Here is a 16,095-nt window from a genome sequence, read left to right as displayed (position 1 = left end):
CAGGGTTTCCTCCGGATCCAGACCCTTCCTGCGCCTCAGGGGGCTCGGGGCGCTTCCCAGCGGACGGAGACACCTCCGCCAACCGCCTGCCTGGGGTGGTACCCCACCTCGCTTCAGCGGAGGGGGGGCAGCGGCAGGGGGCGGCGGCCCGCTGCCTCATTGCGGGGCAAGGGCCCCCTCTGCTGCCTTCCTCGAGGAAATGAGTTTCCAGAGAAAATGCGCTTTTCCGGTCTGCGCCGGCGCCCTTGGGCACGGCGGCGTTGTTTTAGAGTGCGTATCAAAGCCTAGCATCTCTCCTGCTGGAGGGATGCCGAAACGAAGGTTTGGTATCTCTTCTTTCTAGCAAGGCCGTGTGGGAGGAAAAAGGTGATTAGGTCATTTCACAAGCGTTTTTCTCCACCTGTGCCCGTTGCCGCCTGGCCATGCAACAATCTCACGTTATGTCACATGGGGTAACTGGTCATTTTTCTCCCCCTTGCTGCTGCTGCTGCGAATGCCTGGACGGGAAAACATGGTAGGGCACTCATCCCGTGTAGGCAGTCCCTTATCTTAGCCAGTGCTGTGAAAAAGTGGGCAGATTTACAGCCCTTACTTATGATGTTAGCAGTAAGCCAATATACCATACAATCAATACACAATCAATTTTCATATCTGGAGGCAGACAGAAGGGCAAAACTCAGCAGACATCTTCCCAGCCCTACAGTGACAAATGACTTCGTGGCAGTTCTGCTTATAAAACACTCTTGGTGGATCACGTAAAAGATCAGGTCATCTGCTTCATGCATGAGAAGGGGCACTGATCCAACTACAGTAAGGCAATTCTGGGCCAGCCTGCCTCCCCTGTTGTGATTGCGGCTGTATTTACTTACGGAGTAACACAGCTTCTTACTGAACCTCCTTGCTTTACTATTGTCCTTTGACAAGCTTATCTGCTTCCAGTCTCTGCCTGGGCATCTCATTGCTTGCTGCTGCAGTCAAGAAACGCAAAGAAAACGATGCAAGAGCTCCGATAAGCTCTTACCAAGTATTGGAAATGCATCCACCTCTCACTTCTACTCTTTGATTTTACCAGCCTGAGGGGCAGCTGCAGACAGCCTCTGCTGTAGGGAGGGTTGGGCTCAGAGACCAGCAGGAAACAGAAGTCCGTAATACCAAATAGCAAAAGAGCAAAAGCAGAGAGAATCCAAACTCTGATAAAGTAAAAATCATCACCTAACAGATTACCCTCAGCTTCCTGCCTCCCAGGGTTTACTTGAGATGTTCTCTGGCTTTTTCCAAGTGTTTCATTTAAGCTTGATGCATTCGTAAAACTACAGTAAGTGTAACTGGAGGGACAGCCTCATCTGAGTAATGGTAAGCCAAACAGGCTTGTGAAGGCTTGCGGTCAGCGCACAAGCAGTAGCAGAGCTGAGGAGCTGTAGTGAGAGAAGCTGTTACTATTCCTGTGTCTTTTTTGGGTAGCAATGAAAGAAAAAAGATTTTAGATCAGATCAGCTGTAGTAAATGCTTGGGTTATAATGTGCTAGTGTAAAAAACAGCCTTAAGAATGCCATGCGCCTCCAAGCTGATTCCTTTATAACAAGTGGACATGCACTGATTATTCTGGCTGGCAGAAGAAATCAAACCAAGACACCAGCCTCTGCCTGGCTAAAAAAGCTGCAGTGCTGCCTGAGAGGGGAATGGTCTCTTCCAAAGAATGGGGTTTCTCTGTCATAGACAATAAAAACAATCTGCTCCTCCTGAGATCCTTTGTGGCTGTTGTTTTGTAACAGGTTTGCTTCTATGTTTTAAAGTGCTCTGATAAAGGTGATAAATTTGGGTGGCATTTGTCACTGAAAAAGACTGAAAGCAGAAAAGCAAGTGCATCTCCAGCAGAGGCCAGTGGATATTTCAAAATAAAACAATTTCTCAAAATATGTGCCAAATGCTGTTTCAGAGACCTGTATAGACTTGTTCCTAGAAGCGCTCTCAGCACTCACTCGCACCAGGCACAGGTATTCACATGTGGTACCACCCCTCAGTGCCTTGTCATTCATCATTTCACAGTCCTCTCTGCCAATTTGTTTCTTTTCCTGCAGTTCTGCTTCGCACTTTCTTTTCTGACACCGAGTTCTGTATTTGTCAGTGCATAAATAGAACCGGGATTGTAAAATATTCTGCTTGGCAGCCAGGCTTGGCAGTTCCAATCAATTAGGACCATTAGTCACGATGGGATGGAGAAGGCAGCCCAGGCCCAGGGCGTACAAATGTTCTCAGGGCCCAAAAATTCTCTTGGCAGCCCAAGCCCCAAGCAATTCAATCTGCTTAAATTACTCTGTTTTCCAGTGTGCCTGTGCTGCTCTAGTGTGGTTTGCCTCATACTTCTGGGGTGAGTGGGACCTCGAGAATTGTTTCTGCGATGCTGACAAGGCATGTACCTACCTTGGGTCCTGAGGGTGAGCAGCAGGGATAAGGGAGGTGGTTGAGAGGTCTCTGGTGAACAGCCCCTGTGGATTTGGATGGGCAGCCTGAGGCATATGATGGGAGAGGAGCTGCAGAAGCACCCAGCTTCCTGTACCCACACAGTGGTGATGGTAAGTCTTCACAAAAGTAATGAAGGTGGCACTTCTAGCTCAACTTCATCTGCAACCCTGCTCAGCTTCTACAGTGAAGTCCAGCCCAGTCAAGCCATGGAGAAAAGGCCCATAGGAAATACATTAAAACAAAGAAACACTGGTGGCAGTCCAGCCGACAGCTCACCCTTTCCCTCTGACTAATCACTGAACAGTTCCTAGCACTGATTTTAGGGGCATGTAGTGTGCCAGTACAACACATGGTAAATTAATATTAGCTGTTCCTCAGAATTGTGCTGACATCTACCACACAAGTGAATTACAATCAAGATAACTTACCTACATGTTTACTTCTACAGATTCAGCCACAAGGAAAAAAGGGGCTTCCAACAGCTATCTGCCCACAGCTGGGGCAGCACATACATGCATTGCAACACCATGCTATGTTAGTTCATCTCAGCTGTTGTGCAGAGCGCAGGGAGAGACCAGGACTGAAAATAACTGCATTACCACCATAGCTATGGATTCCTTGGTTTCACTTGGCAGCAGATGCACCTTGTGAAACATAAGTTCAATTTCTCCCACATGGGCTGCCTGACCTGATACCAGCTCTAGCACCCCGCTTTCAGAAATATTTCTGGGTACAGCAGACTGTGGTAGTGATTAAGGCAAGGACAGAAGAGCTCAAATTAATCAGCTGGCTCAACACGGAGTATAGTTTTGATTTTAACAGGTACTATGGTCAATGAGAAAAAGAAAGCATTCTTTGTCCCAGCTCTGCCTATACTGCAGTCAGTGGGTACCCGTGTGCAGCACAGACTATATGCTGTACACACAGAGGTGTGTGTCTTATATACATGTAGTAATAGCTGATCCTTTCTATCAGACCTTAAAGTGTTAGTTTTGGAAAACCATTCTGCTGGAAATGGTGCTCTGGTTCCAGCAGCAGTCTTATTTTGCTGAATTGATGGTTCAGATGCTGTTCTTGTGGGCAGATTAGTCTCAAGCTATGAGGACAGCCAGACATGACCGTATCCTGATCTTCTCTGCTCCATTTCTCAATCTGGTCATTTCAGGCAGCCCTTCTCCAGCTCTCAATGTGGTTCATAGAGTTTCCATGTCCTAACAAGCCCAAGACCAAAATTATAATCACAGGATCCAGGCAACAGATTCAGATCATCTCTCAGATTAACCTAAATGGGGATCCATCCTCTTGGTTGCTAATTACAGGCTACCTTATAAGCATCTTCTGTTAAAATTCATACAGACGTATTCACTGGAGTGAGGTATTTTCCCAGTTTTGCTTCTTGCCCCAAAAAAGCATGCTTTAAATGAACATTTTTTCCCTCTGGCACTGTAAGATCTATTTGACCTACTCTTACTTCTTTCCTCCTGTCAAGGAATTTTACTTTGTGTCCCTGTACTGTGAGTATTCATGTTCTTTGTTAGCCCCTGCTTAAGCTTTGCTAAACCCTGGATTGCTTGCTTGACCAATAAATATATGGGTTTCATTTACCTTTTACAGTAACCAAAACTGAAATTATTGATTACCTGTTTCCTTCAGGACACGTTGTTAAACTGCTTTACTTCCAAACCAGAGAAACTGCACACAGCACAAAACCCCCTGAAAATGTAAAAAGGTCAATGGTGCATTTGATGACATGAGTGCTTATGAAGCCACATAATTCATCATTTGTTACTACAGAACTTGTTCCTAGGGGGATTAACATTTGCCAATAAATATACCATATGCTGGATTCTATATGGAGATTTTTTAAGCTACCTTACTAAGTCATTAAGGATCTCCCATGACAACTATGACTAAAATGGGCCAAACCCACCAGGGTTCCCTAGACCAGTGAAGCATGTGGGTTAAAGGATGAAGTCATGTCTCATTCGTGTACCAATTCTTCAGTGAGACGTTTACAATTAAATAGTTTGCTTGTGACTTGTCTTTTGGGAAGAACTATTACTCCTCTGTGAGGACGTGGACTTAACCCTTCCCCCCTCCAAAAGGAGAGGAAAGGAGAAAGAACACAGGCAAAGGTAAAGAAGAATTTGAGCAGCAATTAGTGGCCAATGCGGTTTAGATTCCATCAAGAACCATGGAAATCGAAGCAGGGTTATTAGCAGTTTCCTATTACTATTGAATTGTAACTTATTTTGAAATCAAACAACCAAATAAAGGAATAAAACTAATTTTCAGAAGTTGGCCTCTCACAAGAAGGGCTTGTGTGTTCCACTTTCATGCTGTCATGGTCTTTCCTCAGTAAAGTTACCTGAAACGGCAGAGAGAGAAAATGGGCTTTCCACCGACTGCAGCAGGAAGCTCTGTGAGACAGACACAGGCATGAGCTCACTCACGGTCCATAGCAGCCTATACCAACCAGCTGAGAAAATCTTTTTGCAGATGGTGAGAAAGCGTCAGATTGCTTCTTTGGATCTCAGCTATCTTCCTGACTCCCAGGCCAAGTTAATGGTTAATATCTCCGTTGCCTCCCGTCAGCCTCTTCTGTATTATGCTCTGCCAGTAAATGAAACAATGGCTCTTTAAAACACACAACCTGTCTTTGTGCATGTGCAGACTCAAGTGCTCACACAAAACTGTGTTTGCTTTTGATATAAAAACATTATATATACACACCCGACACTGCGTGTGCTGAACTAAAACCTAAATCCCATCATTGGAGACAAATTCTTTAAAGAACTAAGAATGGCTGGGGGCAGGTCCACAGCATGTGAGAAATGCTGAGGATCTCTGGAGATGAAAGACATTACTTAATTGTAAACACTAGGAAAAATTCCCTGTATAGCTGAAAATTAATGACAAAATTCCCAAGGAACTTCATTAGAAGGAATATTTGGCTCATATGACATAGTACAGATGGCTAAATTTTATCATGATGAATACAGTGTAAATGAAGAAATAGAAGAGGAAAAGAAATGATGAAATAAAAACAATAGTAGTGTATATTTTCTAAAGTGATCTTAAAATGGATGCTCAAAATAGATATAATGTTAGGCTTTTGCCTTCTTGAAAAACTTTTTGTCCTGTTCAAGTTTCTGTTTGCACTAACAGAGAGATTTCCTGAAGCGAACCATGCTACACCAGCACAGAAACTTCCAGTTCAGGTAACATTCAGATGAACGCGTGTACTACCTGTAAAAATATATATGGCTTCTTTTCTTTACCCACTATGTAGAATTCATGTGAGAACTAGCAGAAACTTGGCAAATCTGAGAGGAAATAGAATAAGAGAAGAACAGTAGGTGTCTGCTTATCTGTTTAAGCTTATTCTTAAATGTGAAAAACATTCAATAAAGCCAAACGCAAGCAATTAACAACCAGGTAATTCTGTCGGCCTGACCAATCCAGAAATGGCATTACTTCAATCCAGAAATGGCATTATTTCAGTGCTACAAAAGAAATGGTTCATAAAACTGGCATATGGGACACTTTTTCCAAACTAAATTTAAAACAGTTGCAATAGCCAAAATAAACTAAGGCCAGAGCCATACATGAAGGCACTATTCTGAACAGAACAGTGAGCTATCTGATTAACAGAATTTTTTTGCCTTCCCATGCTGTGGAAGCTGCTGTGTCTTTCTTTTTTCTCTCCTATACTTTAAATAACTTTTCATGTCACTGGGTTTGAATAGATTAAAGTTGTAGGGTACCTGGTAATTTAAAATGAGTGCTCTGTAAGTGATCTATTCCTCCTGCAATCATGGGTGGTACACAGAAGAAATGATAGGTTTTCTGTGTGTGTTTTGGAATACAGAGTACTTGAGAGTGCACATTATCTTGACCATTACAGAATGGTTCTGCTCTGAGACACATCAGGGAAATGACACTGAATGGGCTTTCAGCAAAAAACAGTGTCTGACAGCCCGACTACTTGCAAATCATTAAGTTGCCAATTTTTTCTTTCCTATCAATAAGATAAAATAGAAAGCAGAATGAAGATGTTTAGCCAGATAGGCAGTTAGCAAATCCAACTTCTTGAGAGCAGAAGATGTTGATTAGCTGTGGTAGCTGTGAGAAGCCATCTCATCCAGGTAATTATGATGCCTCTGAGATCTGCAGGTCTATTGCCTGCAGCAGCACCATGATTTTTGGCTGCCAGATTTTTTTTCCAGCAGTCATTGCTCCAGCCACTGTAGACTTCTAAATCATTATTTTGGCTGATGAAACAGAGAAGGCTTTAGTTCATCATCCACAGGCTGATCTCACTGCTCTGCAGGTGTCAGGCGCTGGCACCTGGGCAGAGAGGATCTCTGCTGTCTTTTCAGCCATGTTGTAACACAGGCTAATTACAAGCACTGTGGTTATAGAAGAGAATGCACTCCCCCCCCCCCCCCCCCCCCGGTATTCTGGCCACCAAAATTTACATTATTATTAACAAGTTTTGAAACAATTAAATATCAATGTAGACATGCCCTTTTTAATAACAACAGGTTTCCTCTGGTTTGAAGATGGTGTCTCAAACACCCTTTTAGTTGTCTCTCAACAAGGCTGCACCCCAACAAAGCACATACGCATGTGCTTCTGCGTTGATTTGGTCAAACCATTCATGTTTGCATAAGTATTGCATTAACATAGAATAAAACAAAAAGATTACTGGTGAGTCTGCCTTTATTCAGGAATATTTTGTCCTCAGCTGATATGAAGTTACTTCTCTCTCTCTCTCATCATATGCACACCCACCCTAAGGAAAATCGAGCAAAGCAGTCAAGTCTCATTATTATGCATATCTATCACTGTTTTGGAAACTCGCATAATCTTGTGCTACCTTTTTACCGTGAGCATTGCTTGCCACTTTCAGAGCTATCCTGAAATGTTACACACTCTGTCTCCCTCTGGTGATCAACGAGACCACACGGCAGCGAGCATCTCCGTGCTGCCGTGGTTTGTCTGTCACTGTAGTTTCTCTGTCACTCGTGTCCTACACGCAGGATACCGTTCATTTTCCACTTAAAACCCAAATGATTGTATGCAAACAATGTCTGCATTCTTCCCTGCAAACCTTATTTTTTAACAGCTTGGTCCCTACAATAATAATTTCGTCAACAGGTTGCTGAAATATGTTCCTGTAATACTTTAATGCCAGAAGCTGGAGACCATGTTAAAGAGCCATGCTCTAAAACCTGGAGCATGCTGCACTTGAAGTGGCACAAAAAAGCATCTGGAATACAGAAATTAATACTCTAAGGATAGTTGCTAATTGGGTGATCATACTACTGACTTGTGATTTTGCAGTTACTGGGTTTAAAATGTAATTTCAATGCACACAGTTTGAACTTAACTTCTAAAAAATTTGTATGTAAAATCTTTCCAACCTTATGTTGAATCAAGTTCTAAATATATCATTAAGAAAATTTTGGCTCCTAAAAAGGCTTTTATGTGAAATATTTCTTAAACAGGTCCCTGGTGCCTTGCAGAGAATGCTTTCACTGCTTTGAAGTTACCATTATTCTGAACAAGCAGTGTTTGACTGACGTGTTCTGCTACATAAATGTATACAAAGGGCACAAAATGCCAGAGAAAACCTGTTAGTTTAACAGGTAGCTGCCAAGTTATATCTTATACCTATGTGACATCTTAAATTCTTCTGATATATATATACACATTTACATATAAAAGAATATCTATCTATCCATCCATCCATCCATCCATCCATCCATCCATCTATGCATCTAGAGGACAAGGGTAGAAGTGAAAAATCATTCTGTTAGAAATTGATTTCTCCTGTTTCTGGACGCCTGTGCTCTCTTTGCTTTGAGAATAAATTAATTCTGTTCCAGTATCTGACTTAACAGTCCAAGAGATGGTGACTTCCAACATCTTCAAAAGGTGCAGTTACAGGAGAAGCATGAAGTGGCCTCTTGACTGCCAAGCACCTCTCTAAGAGACAGCAATAGAGATCTCCAAGTGGCTTAGCTTCTTTGGTTTTAATCAACACCAAACTCTCTTACCCTTAGTCTCTGCTGGATGTGACCTGGTCCTTGTTTTAAAGGCTGTTCAGAGCAGGTAACAGACCTGTTAAACACACCCAGATTCTGGCCTAAAATTTTTATATTGAAGTACAAATCTCTCCTCTCTTTCTATTGAAAAAGGCTGGAAAGGGATGAATAACAGCTCCCTAAAGATGCCTACTGTTTTTCATGTGGCAAATCTCTTTACCCAAGGAAACCAGAAATTCAAAAAGAGCAAGCGTCACTACTTTTCCAGTAGGGGACTTTTATAAATAAAACCTCAAAATACATTGGAACATACATAAGAATTTGATCCCCAGATGGATGTTTTGTCTATTTAACACTGCCTAATGAAATACATGCATATTTTATGTTTGTTGTAAAAGTATCATAAAAAGGAAAGGAGGAGAATGCCTGGGTTTTTTACTGCTACAGCATAAAAAGTATTTTCTCCCTGTTTCTTTTACTGTGGACTCTGTTGCAGCATTTGCTTAGCTTGTTCACATGAACACAGCAAAAGCTTTCAGTGTGGATACCTACACTGGAATTTCTTTGTAAGTATTCTTTGTACACAGTGTCTTTTAATGCTTTGAAGTACTCTTTAAAGCACTTACCTTCAACACCGTCAGGGTTTGTGAAGACACAGCACAATTCTACTGAAAATTGGCAAAAATTATCTCCAGTGCTGACACTGGATGTCACTGGATGGCAATTTTCCATCATAGAATTAGAGGCGCCCATGAATATGGTTGACTGTTTTCTAACTACTTCATACTATAGAGGGAAAATAGCTTCAGAAAAGCAGCTTAGGAGAGGATGCCTGGGAACATACCAGGTAGACACTTTCAAGCCAGTGAGACATCCAAGTGACTTTGGGTGAGAACAGTCAGCACTTTGCACACAGCACTGCTTGTACTTTGTTTAAAAGCAATGTGTTTGAAATTATTTCTTGCAAATGCATTCCCAGGGGATCCAGAAATTATAGGCTATAGATTTTGAGGATATTTCTTTCTCCTGTTAAGATTTTGTGAAGTCAAAGTGCAGTTGTGAACTGTAACATCATCTGTAAAGGGTCCTCTAAAGAGTATTCTCATTATCAAGTGTCTCAGAAAGTAATGCATACAAATGCAGCTGTCTCAGCCACTGTTTTGGCGTGTAAATCTTCACTCTAAGATAAAGTTTATTGTCTCCTCTAGGAGAACTGTCAGGCATCATGCTCCAGGAAACAAAAGAACTTGGCTGATTTATTTACCTGGTCCTGCCTAGGTAAATAAAGGACCTGGAGTGACACAGATGTAACCAGCATCCTATTGTGTATTGCCAAGTGAGACCTTCTTGAGCAACATCAGTGAATCAGCCCCTGACACCAGCAGTAAACAGTGAGCAGTGCAGCAAGGGAGTGCTCTGCAGAACAAGGTACCCGAGAGAGCTAGCAGTACCTGTAACAGTTATACCCAATGGCATCTTACAAACATTTCTCTCTGGAAAACAGGAAAAGGCTCACCAACAGCCTGTTTTACACATGTGCTCGCTCAGTGCAGCTCTTATTTTCTGCACGGGCCTTGCTCTCATTAGTGGTAAAGCAGGCATTTGTGTAGGGCACCAGCACTGCTGCCACTTTGCAGGTGTCAGGGCAGTGGAAACAATAGTGGCTATTGCTAAGTAAGAGACAGGAGTACTTTCGGCGGCAGCTATTGCTGAAGGTGCAACTCTCCTGTCCTCTTTTCCTCCCAGAAGCTAGCAGCAGCAGCAGCAGCAAGTCTGGCTTTCAAGAGCCCTTTGCCAGTGCACCCTTTTCATGCCAAGAACTCAACCCTTTATCACTGGAATGGTGAAAGTAACTTTTTCCTGTGCTGCTGGGAGAAACCACATTTATCTTGTTGATATCTAGGATGCTTTTTTATGCATATCTCCACCAAGGGAAAGACAGAATCCGTGTTTGAGCAACAGGGGAGGGAACTGAGGGCTAAGTACAGGACCAGGATCACTCCCAGGATTGCCACTCTCTCATCCTACACTTGCTCTACTAGCTTCTTTGGGCAGTGACAGCTTCTCTTCACCAAAATGGGCACCTTTAGTTGCTGCTGGAGGCTCTTCCTTTTCACTAAACCTGGACTAATCATTTACCCTCAGTGAGTGATCTCAGTACTACATGTATGGTGAAATCTGAGGATCCTGTAAAAGAACCTTTTTTTATAGCTCAGAAACCTGGCACCTAATGAAAACAGGCCTTACACTGAGCAAAAGGATTTTATCTGGTTTCTTAATGGACCAGAAACATACTTTAGAAGCTGCCGCAATTTGGGCAGAGATTTTCAAGGAAGCCTAAAGTTATGTCACCTATTTGATTCCTTAGCAAACCTGTATGCGATATTATTTGATCAATGTTCTTGGATAATAAATGTCATATCACAGACTTCTGGCAGAATTGTTGGTTGTCTTGACAGTGCTATAAAAGCCGCAAGTTGTAAAGACCTCAACAGTTTTCTCTCTTAAGCTGATTCTGCCACAATTGAATCACATACCCATTAAAAGAGAGCAGCCTGAAATGGATCTCAGGAGGTCATCCAAGTTCAACCGCCTGCCCTGTGGCATTTCTGATGGTTGTTGCTGGCATGTCAGTTCTGACAGTTGTTTCTCCCACCTGTTCTTAAAATCCTCCAATTACGACTCTCTCACATCTTCCCCCAGGCTATTGATTCCAGTGCTATCATTACTTGTGGAAAGTTTTGCTAACACATAACCTCCATCCCCTTTGCTACATTTCTATATTCACTGCTTCTTCTTGTACCCGTAGTAGACAATGTGCAGAGCAACAAGGAGGGGCATTTATTCCCATTCTCCTTTTTAGTTGTGTACTGGAAGAGAGTTGTCTTGCGTTTGTCACTTGCCTTTTTTTTTTCCCCCGGTAAGTAACTCCTTTTCAGTGTTTCCTTATGGCTTTGCACTTGTGCGCTTTTGTGTTTCATTGTTTAATATATTTCTAGGTTTGCTGCCCATATCCACAGCTGAGAAGAAAAATGTAAAGATTGTCTATTGTTCATCCATACAGATATCTATCTGCGTGCATATGCAGATGCATATGTATATGGCCAGGCCACAGCTTTTTGCATTGCAAAACTCCTGAGTTGGTCCCTATTCTGCAGTTTTTCAAGGTTCTACAAATACCTGTACACCATCTACATGTAAGTTTATGTTCACATCTACACAGGAAGGAGGGTAAACTCCTTTCAGGCCTCTTCCCTTCCAGACCCACATGATTTTATTTTGTCTTTTCTTGGAGCAGTATTGCTGACTGACAAAAGAGATACGTAAAAGCTAGCTCTGTGTTCTAACAGCCTCAGGATTTCTTATCAGTTTCCCAAATATACCCAGAATAATTATTTTCCTTCTTCCTGTACACTGCTTGCCAGTAAGCACACTGGCAAAACACCTAGCAGTTAGAGTGGAAAAGGAAGTGGCTGTGCAGACGTCAAAGACAAAGAGTAATATTTTCTTCAGGAAACAGATGGCTTGAACTAGTATTTATAGCTGTGCATATACGTTAGACAAAAGCACTCCATGTTACAAAATCTGGAGTATCTGGAAAACTGGTGATGCATTATTAAATATGTGCAAGGAGGATGGATGGTGGATGCTGTGTACGTAGCACCCCTTCTTTATTTGGAAGAGGTTGTACAGCATACTAAGAACCTACCCGATTTCTCCTGGCTGCAGTCTCTGATACTTGGGTCAAAGTTACATATTGACTGGTCAATATAACAAAGGAAAGATGGGTACAAATAGTGGGCAGTATGTCTGGTGTATGCAAGAAGGTGATATGGCAGTGATAGTGTGCAGAGGCAGAGGATGAACTGCAGGTTATCCAGTGCTCGGGCTTTTTCACTTGGGCAATTTATACTCAACACAGTTCTGTGTTTGACAGACATTTTGGTTACAGGGCATGTGCTACACTTCTTCTCATGCACAATTGTGTACTTACTTGCAACCTCAAAATGCATTTATAAACAGAGAAACAAGGTTATACAAAAGCTAATTATGTAACAGGCTATACTTGGGTACAGTTGATGTACAGTTAGAAAGACATTTCTGAACTTACAATAGGAAATGCAATATAATTTGAGAAATTATTCCTATTATGTCATTAAGAAACCATTTCATGACAGACAATTAAGCCTTGCAGTTTGACGCTACAAATGCAGGGACTACATTTTTCACAGATCTTTCTGTCAAATTTTCAGTAACAGGCTATACTTGGGTACAGTTGATGTACAGTTAGAAAGACATTTCTGAACTTACAATAGGAAATGCAATATAATTTGAGAAATTATTCCTATTATGTCATTAAGAAACCATTTCATGACAGACAATTAAGCCTTGCAGTTTGACGCTACAAATGCAGGGACTACATTTTTCACAGATCTTTCTGTCAAATTTTCATCAAGTAGGTTTTTAAAGCTAAGAAATATTTCAAGGGTACTAGGAGCTGAATCTTAAGTCTACATGCAGACAAAGTTGTCTGGGCAGTATGTCTGGTGTATGCAAGAAGGTGATATGGCAGTGATAGTGTGCAGAGGCAGAGGATGAACTGCAGGTTATCCAGTGCTCGGGCTTTTTCACTTGGGCAATTTATACTCAACACAGTTCTGTGTTTGACAGACATTTTGGTTACAGGGCATGTGCTACACTTCTTCTCATGCACAATTGTGTACTTACTTGCAACCTCAAAATGCATTTATAAACAGAGAAACAAGGTTATACAAAAGCTAATTATGTAACAGGCTATACTTGGGTACAGTTGATGTACAGTTAGAAAGACATTTCTGAACTTACAATAGGAAATGCAATATAATTTGAGAAATTATTCCTATTATGTCATTAAGAAACCATTTCATGACAGACAATTAAGCCTTGCAGTTTGACGCTACAAATGCAGGGACTACATTTTTCACAGATCTTTCTGTCAAATTTTCATCAAGTAGGTTTTTAAAAGGCTAAGAAATATTTCAAGGGTACTAGGAGCTGAATCTTAAGTCTACATGCAGACAAAAGTTGTCTCACTATGAGATCCGTTCGCTAATCCATTAATTCATACCTACCATATGATGTGCTGACATTTTACTTTAGAGTATATTGCATGGCCATATTCTGACATTGCTGTAATGGTAGGTGATGAAACATGCAACAAATCACCTCTCAGAGAACATGTTTCTGAGACAGTTACCATTTTGTTATAAATAAGTGAATGTTGGAGTATTTTTTTTACTGTTATGCTGTCAATCGTATTTTGTTATGCCATTGATCTTATGTCAGCTTGATGTTACGAAAAGGTTTCTGAATGACAGTTACAGTGAAATGAATATTAAGTCTAAACTGTTTGTCTAACTTGTCTCCTTCATCTCCTTCATACACCAACTATGATGACTATAGTTATTTTATTCATTAGCAACCTAGTAAACCAATGTATTTGCCCTCTAATAGGACACTGAAAGGCAAATAAATATTACTAAAATGCTGCTCGAATGCAGGACAAAGCATAGCGCACCATCCTGCTGATGAAATAAAGTACCATACTTGCAGTTTTGATACTGCATGTAGCTATATGCTGCCCATCTCAAATACCTGAAACAAACAAATGAATCAGCCAACCATGAAAAAACAAGGCTCCTAGCAAATGATTTTCATTCGTCAAAAGAGGAGAGCCAGAGATTACATGAAATTGGGAATTCACTACTGCTCTCCAATACCCTATTTATCACCTTTGGTACAGAACTACAGGACAAACACAGAGAGGTCTTATTCTGTCATCTTTGGGGGTGACAGAACATGATAAGCCATTCTTTGTATCTGTGGTGTCCACAGATACAGTTTTACTAGGATACACACTGGTTCACTAGCAAATGACTTCACTACCTTCTTTTGATCAGAAATTTCTGAGTGGACAGGGGAGGAACTTTTCTGCCAAGGGTTGTAATCAGAAGGGGTTTGTGCCTCTGTCAAAAGCTTTGGCTAACTGATATTTTCTGAAGATGTTTGCTGGAAAATCCCTGATCAGCTCTTCTGCCTCTGGGAAATGCTTATGCTTTGCTGACAGAAGCCCGACTTAGACTCATACCAGGAGGGATCTGCCTGGAGGATTATAAACCAAACAGAAGGAGTTATGGCACCTGGATTCTATAGCTACTAAGGATACAAATATGCAGAGCACACGCTTCAGCCAGCTGCAGATCACAGAATCAGCATTTCTCTAATAGGCATGACATCAGAGTGTACCACGTGTAGGCTTTGGGGCCCTAGGTAGGAAAGAAAGTACAAATTAGGAACAATAAAATCAGCAGTTTATACAACATGAGTTCACCATCTCCAGAGATAAAACCCTCCAGACACTACTTTTCATGCTTACATCAAGTTGGCCTCTCTTTTGCGCTAGCTAGCCCTGAGACTGCTTTCTGCCCCAATGTGCTCAGGAACCATGGATAGTCATATGAACAGCACATGTAGCGCTCACTCGAAACACCCACCCCTCCCCAGCTGTATTCAATTATCCAGTTATCTGGCATGGGAGTCTTCGACACAACATCAATTACCTAGCGGATATCTTTAACCACAGACCCTGAACATCTTCTGGCATCCCAATCCTATCTCATTTAGTAATCTCTATTGCCCTACGATACTTGCGTAATTTGATTCACCATGTGCTGTATAAGAATATACTCTGTAGAAACTGCTACCCTGCAGAAAGCAAGTGACTTTTAAATCCTCAGTCTCCAGAATAGGCAACTTCTTTCTTCCAGGATTTGACAATACTTACACCTTGGTCTGTTTCAAATCCTTTCACATAAGTTCAGTTTTATCCCCCGCTTCAGCTAGATACTACAGATAGCTATGGCAGACTTTACACATCTCCAGTCAGTCAAGATCACTCAGCAGGATTGCTCCTTCTGCCATTCGCATAACCATAGTCAACACTCTTCACACTCTCAAAAATGCAAATTGCCAATTTGTTTTAAGCCCATCTACCAGACACAGGATATCTCCTTCTTACGCTCTCTTTCAGCACTCTGGCAATTGCAGCACATGTGTCTCTTCTCACTTTGCATTCAGATTTTTCATATGCACACAGACGACAGGAGGCCCAGTTAGAGGTATTGCTGTTCCTGGCTGACAGATATTTTTGGAGGTTTGGTTGTTTCTTTAAACAACACAGCTCAGGTCAGCTAGAGTGCTAGGTTTATTACTTTAGCTCAAAAATCAAAGTGTTGCCAAGTGACAGATAGGAACTGTGGAAAGAAACTCAGAATTTCATTTCTGTAAGTGCAAGCTTTTATTATTTCTATTTGTGGGTTTTTTTGCTGATCTCTCAATTGGCTCCATTTTATCCAGTAGTACTCTGTGCTTATCCAAAGCCTATAAGCAGGGTGCCTGGGACATTCAGTCATCTTAGTCCATGGTGGCTGTATGGCCAAATGTGACATCACTCTGAAGAGTGACTCAAAGAAAGACATTTATCTCACTTAATTAAAGGCATTCAAATACTAAGTCAGTCTTCTAAGAGCTCTACTACCTC

The sequence above is a fragment of the Aptenodytes forsteri genome, unplaced genomic scaffold (genome assembly GCF_000699145.1).
Source record: "Aptenodytes forsteri isolate BGI_AS27 unplaced genomic scaffold, ASM69914v1 Scaffold477, whole genome shotgun sequence".
Taxonomy (NCBI): Eukaryota; Metazoa; Chordata; class Aves; order Sphenisciformes; family Spheniscidae; genus Aptenodytes; species Aptenodytes forsteri.
This window is presented reverse-complemented; position numbering follows the sequence as displayed.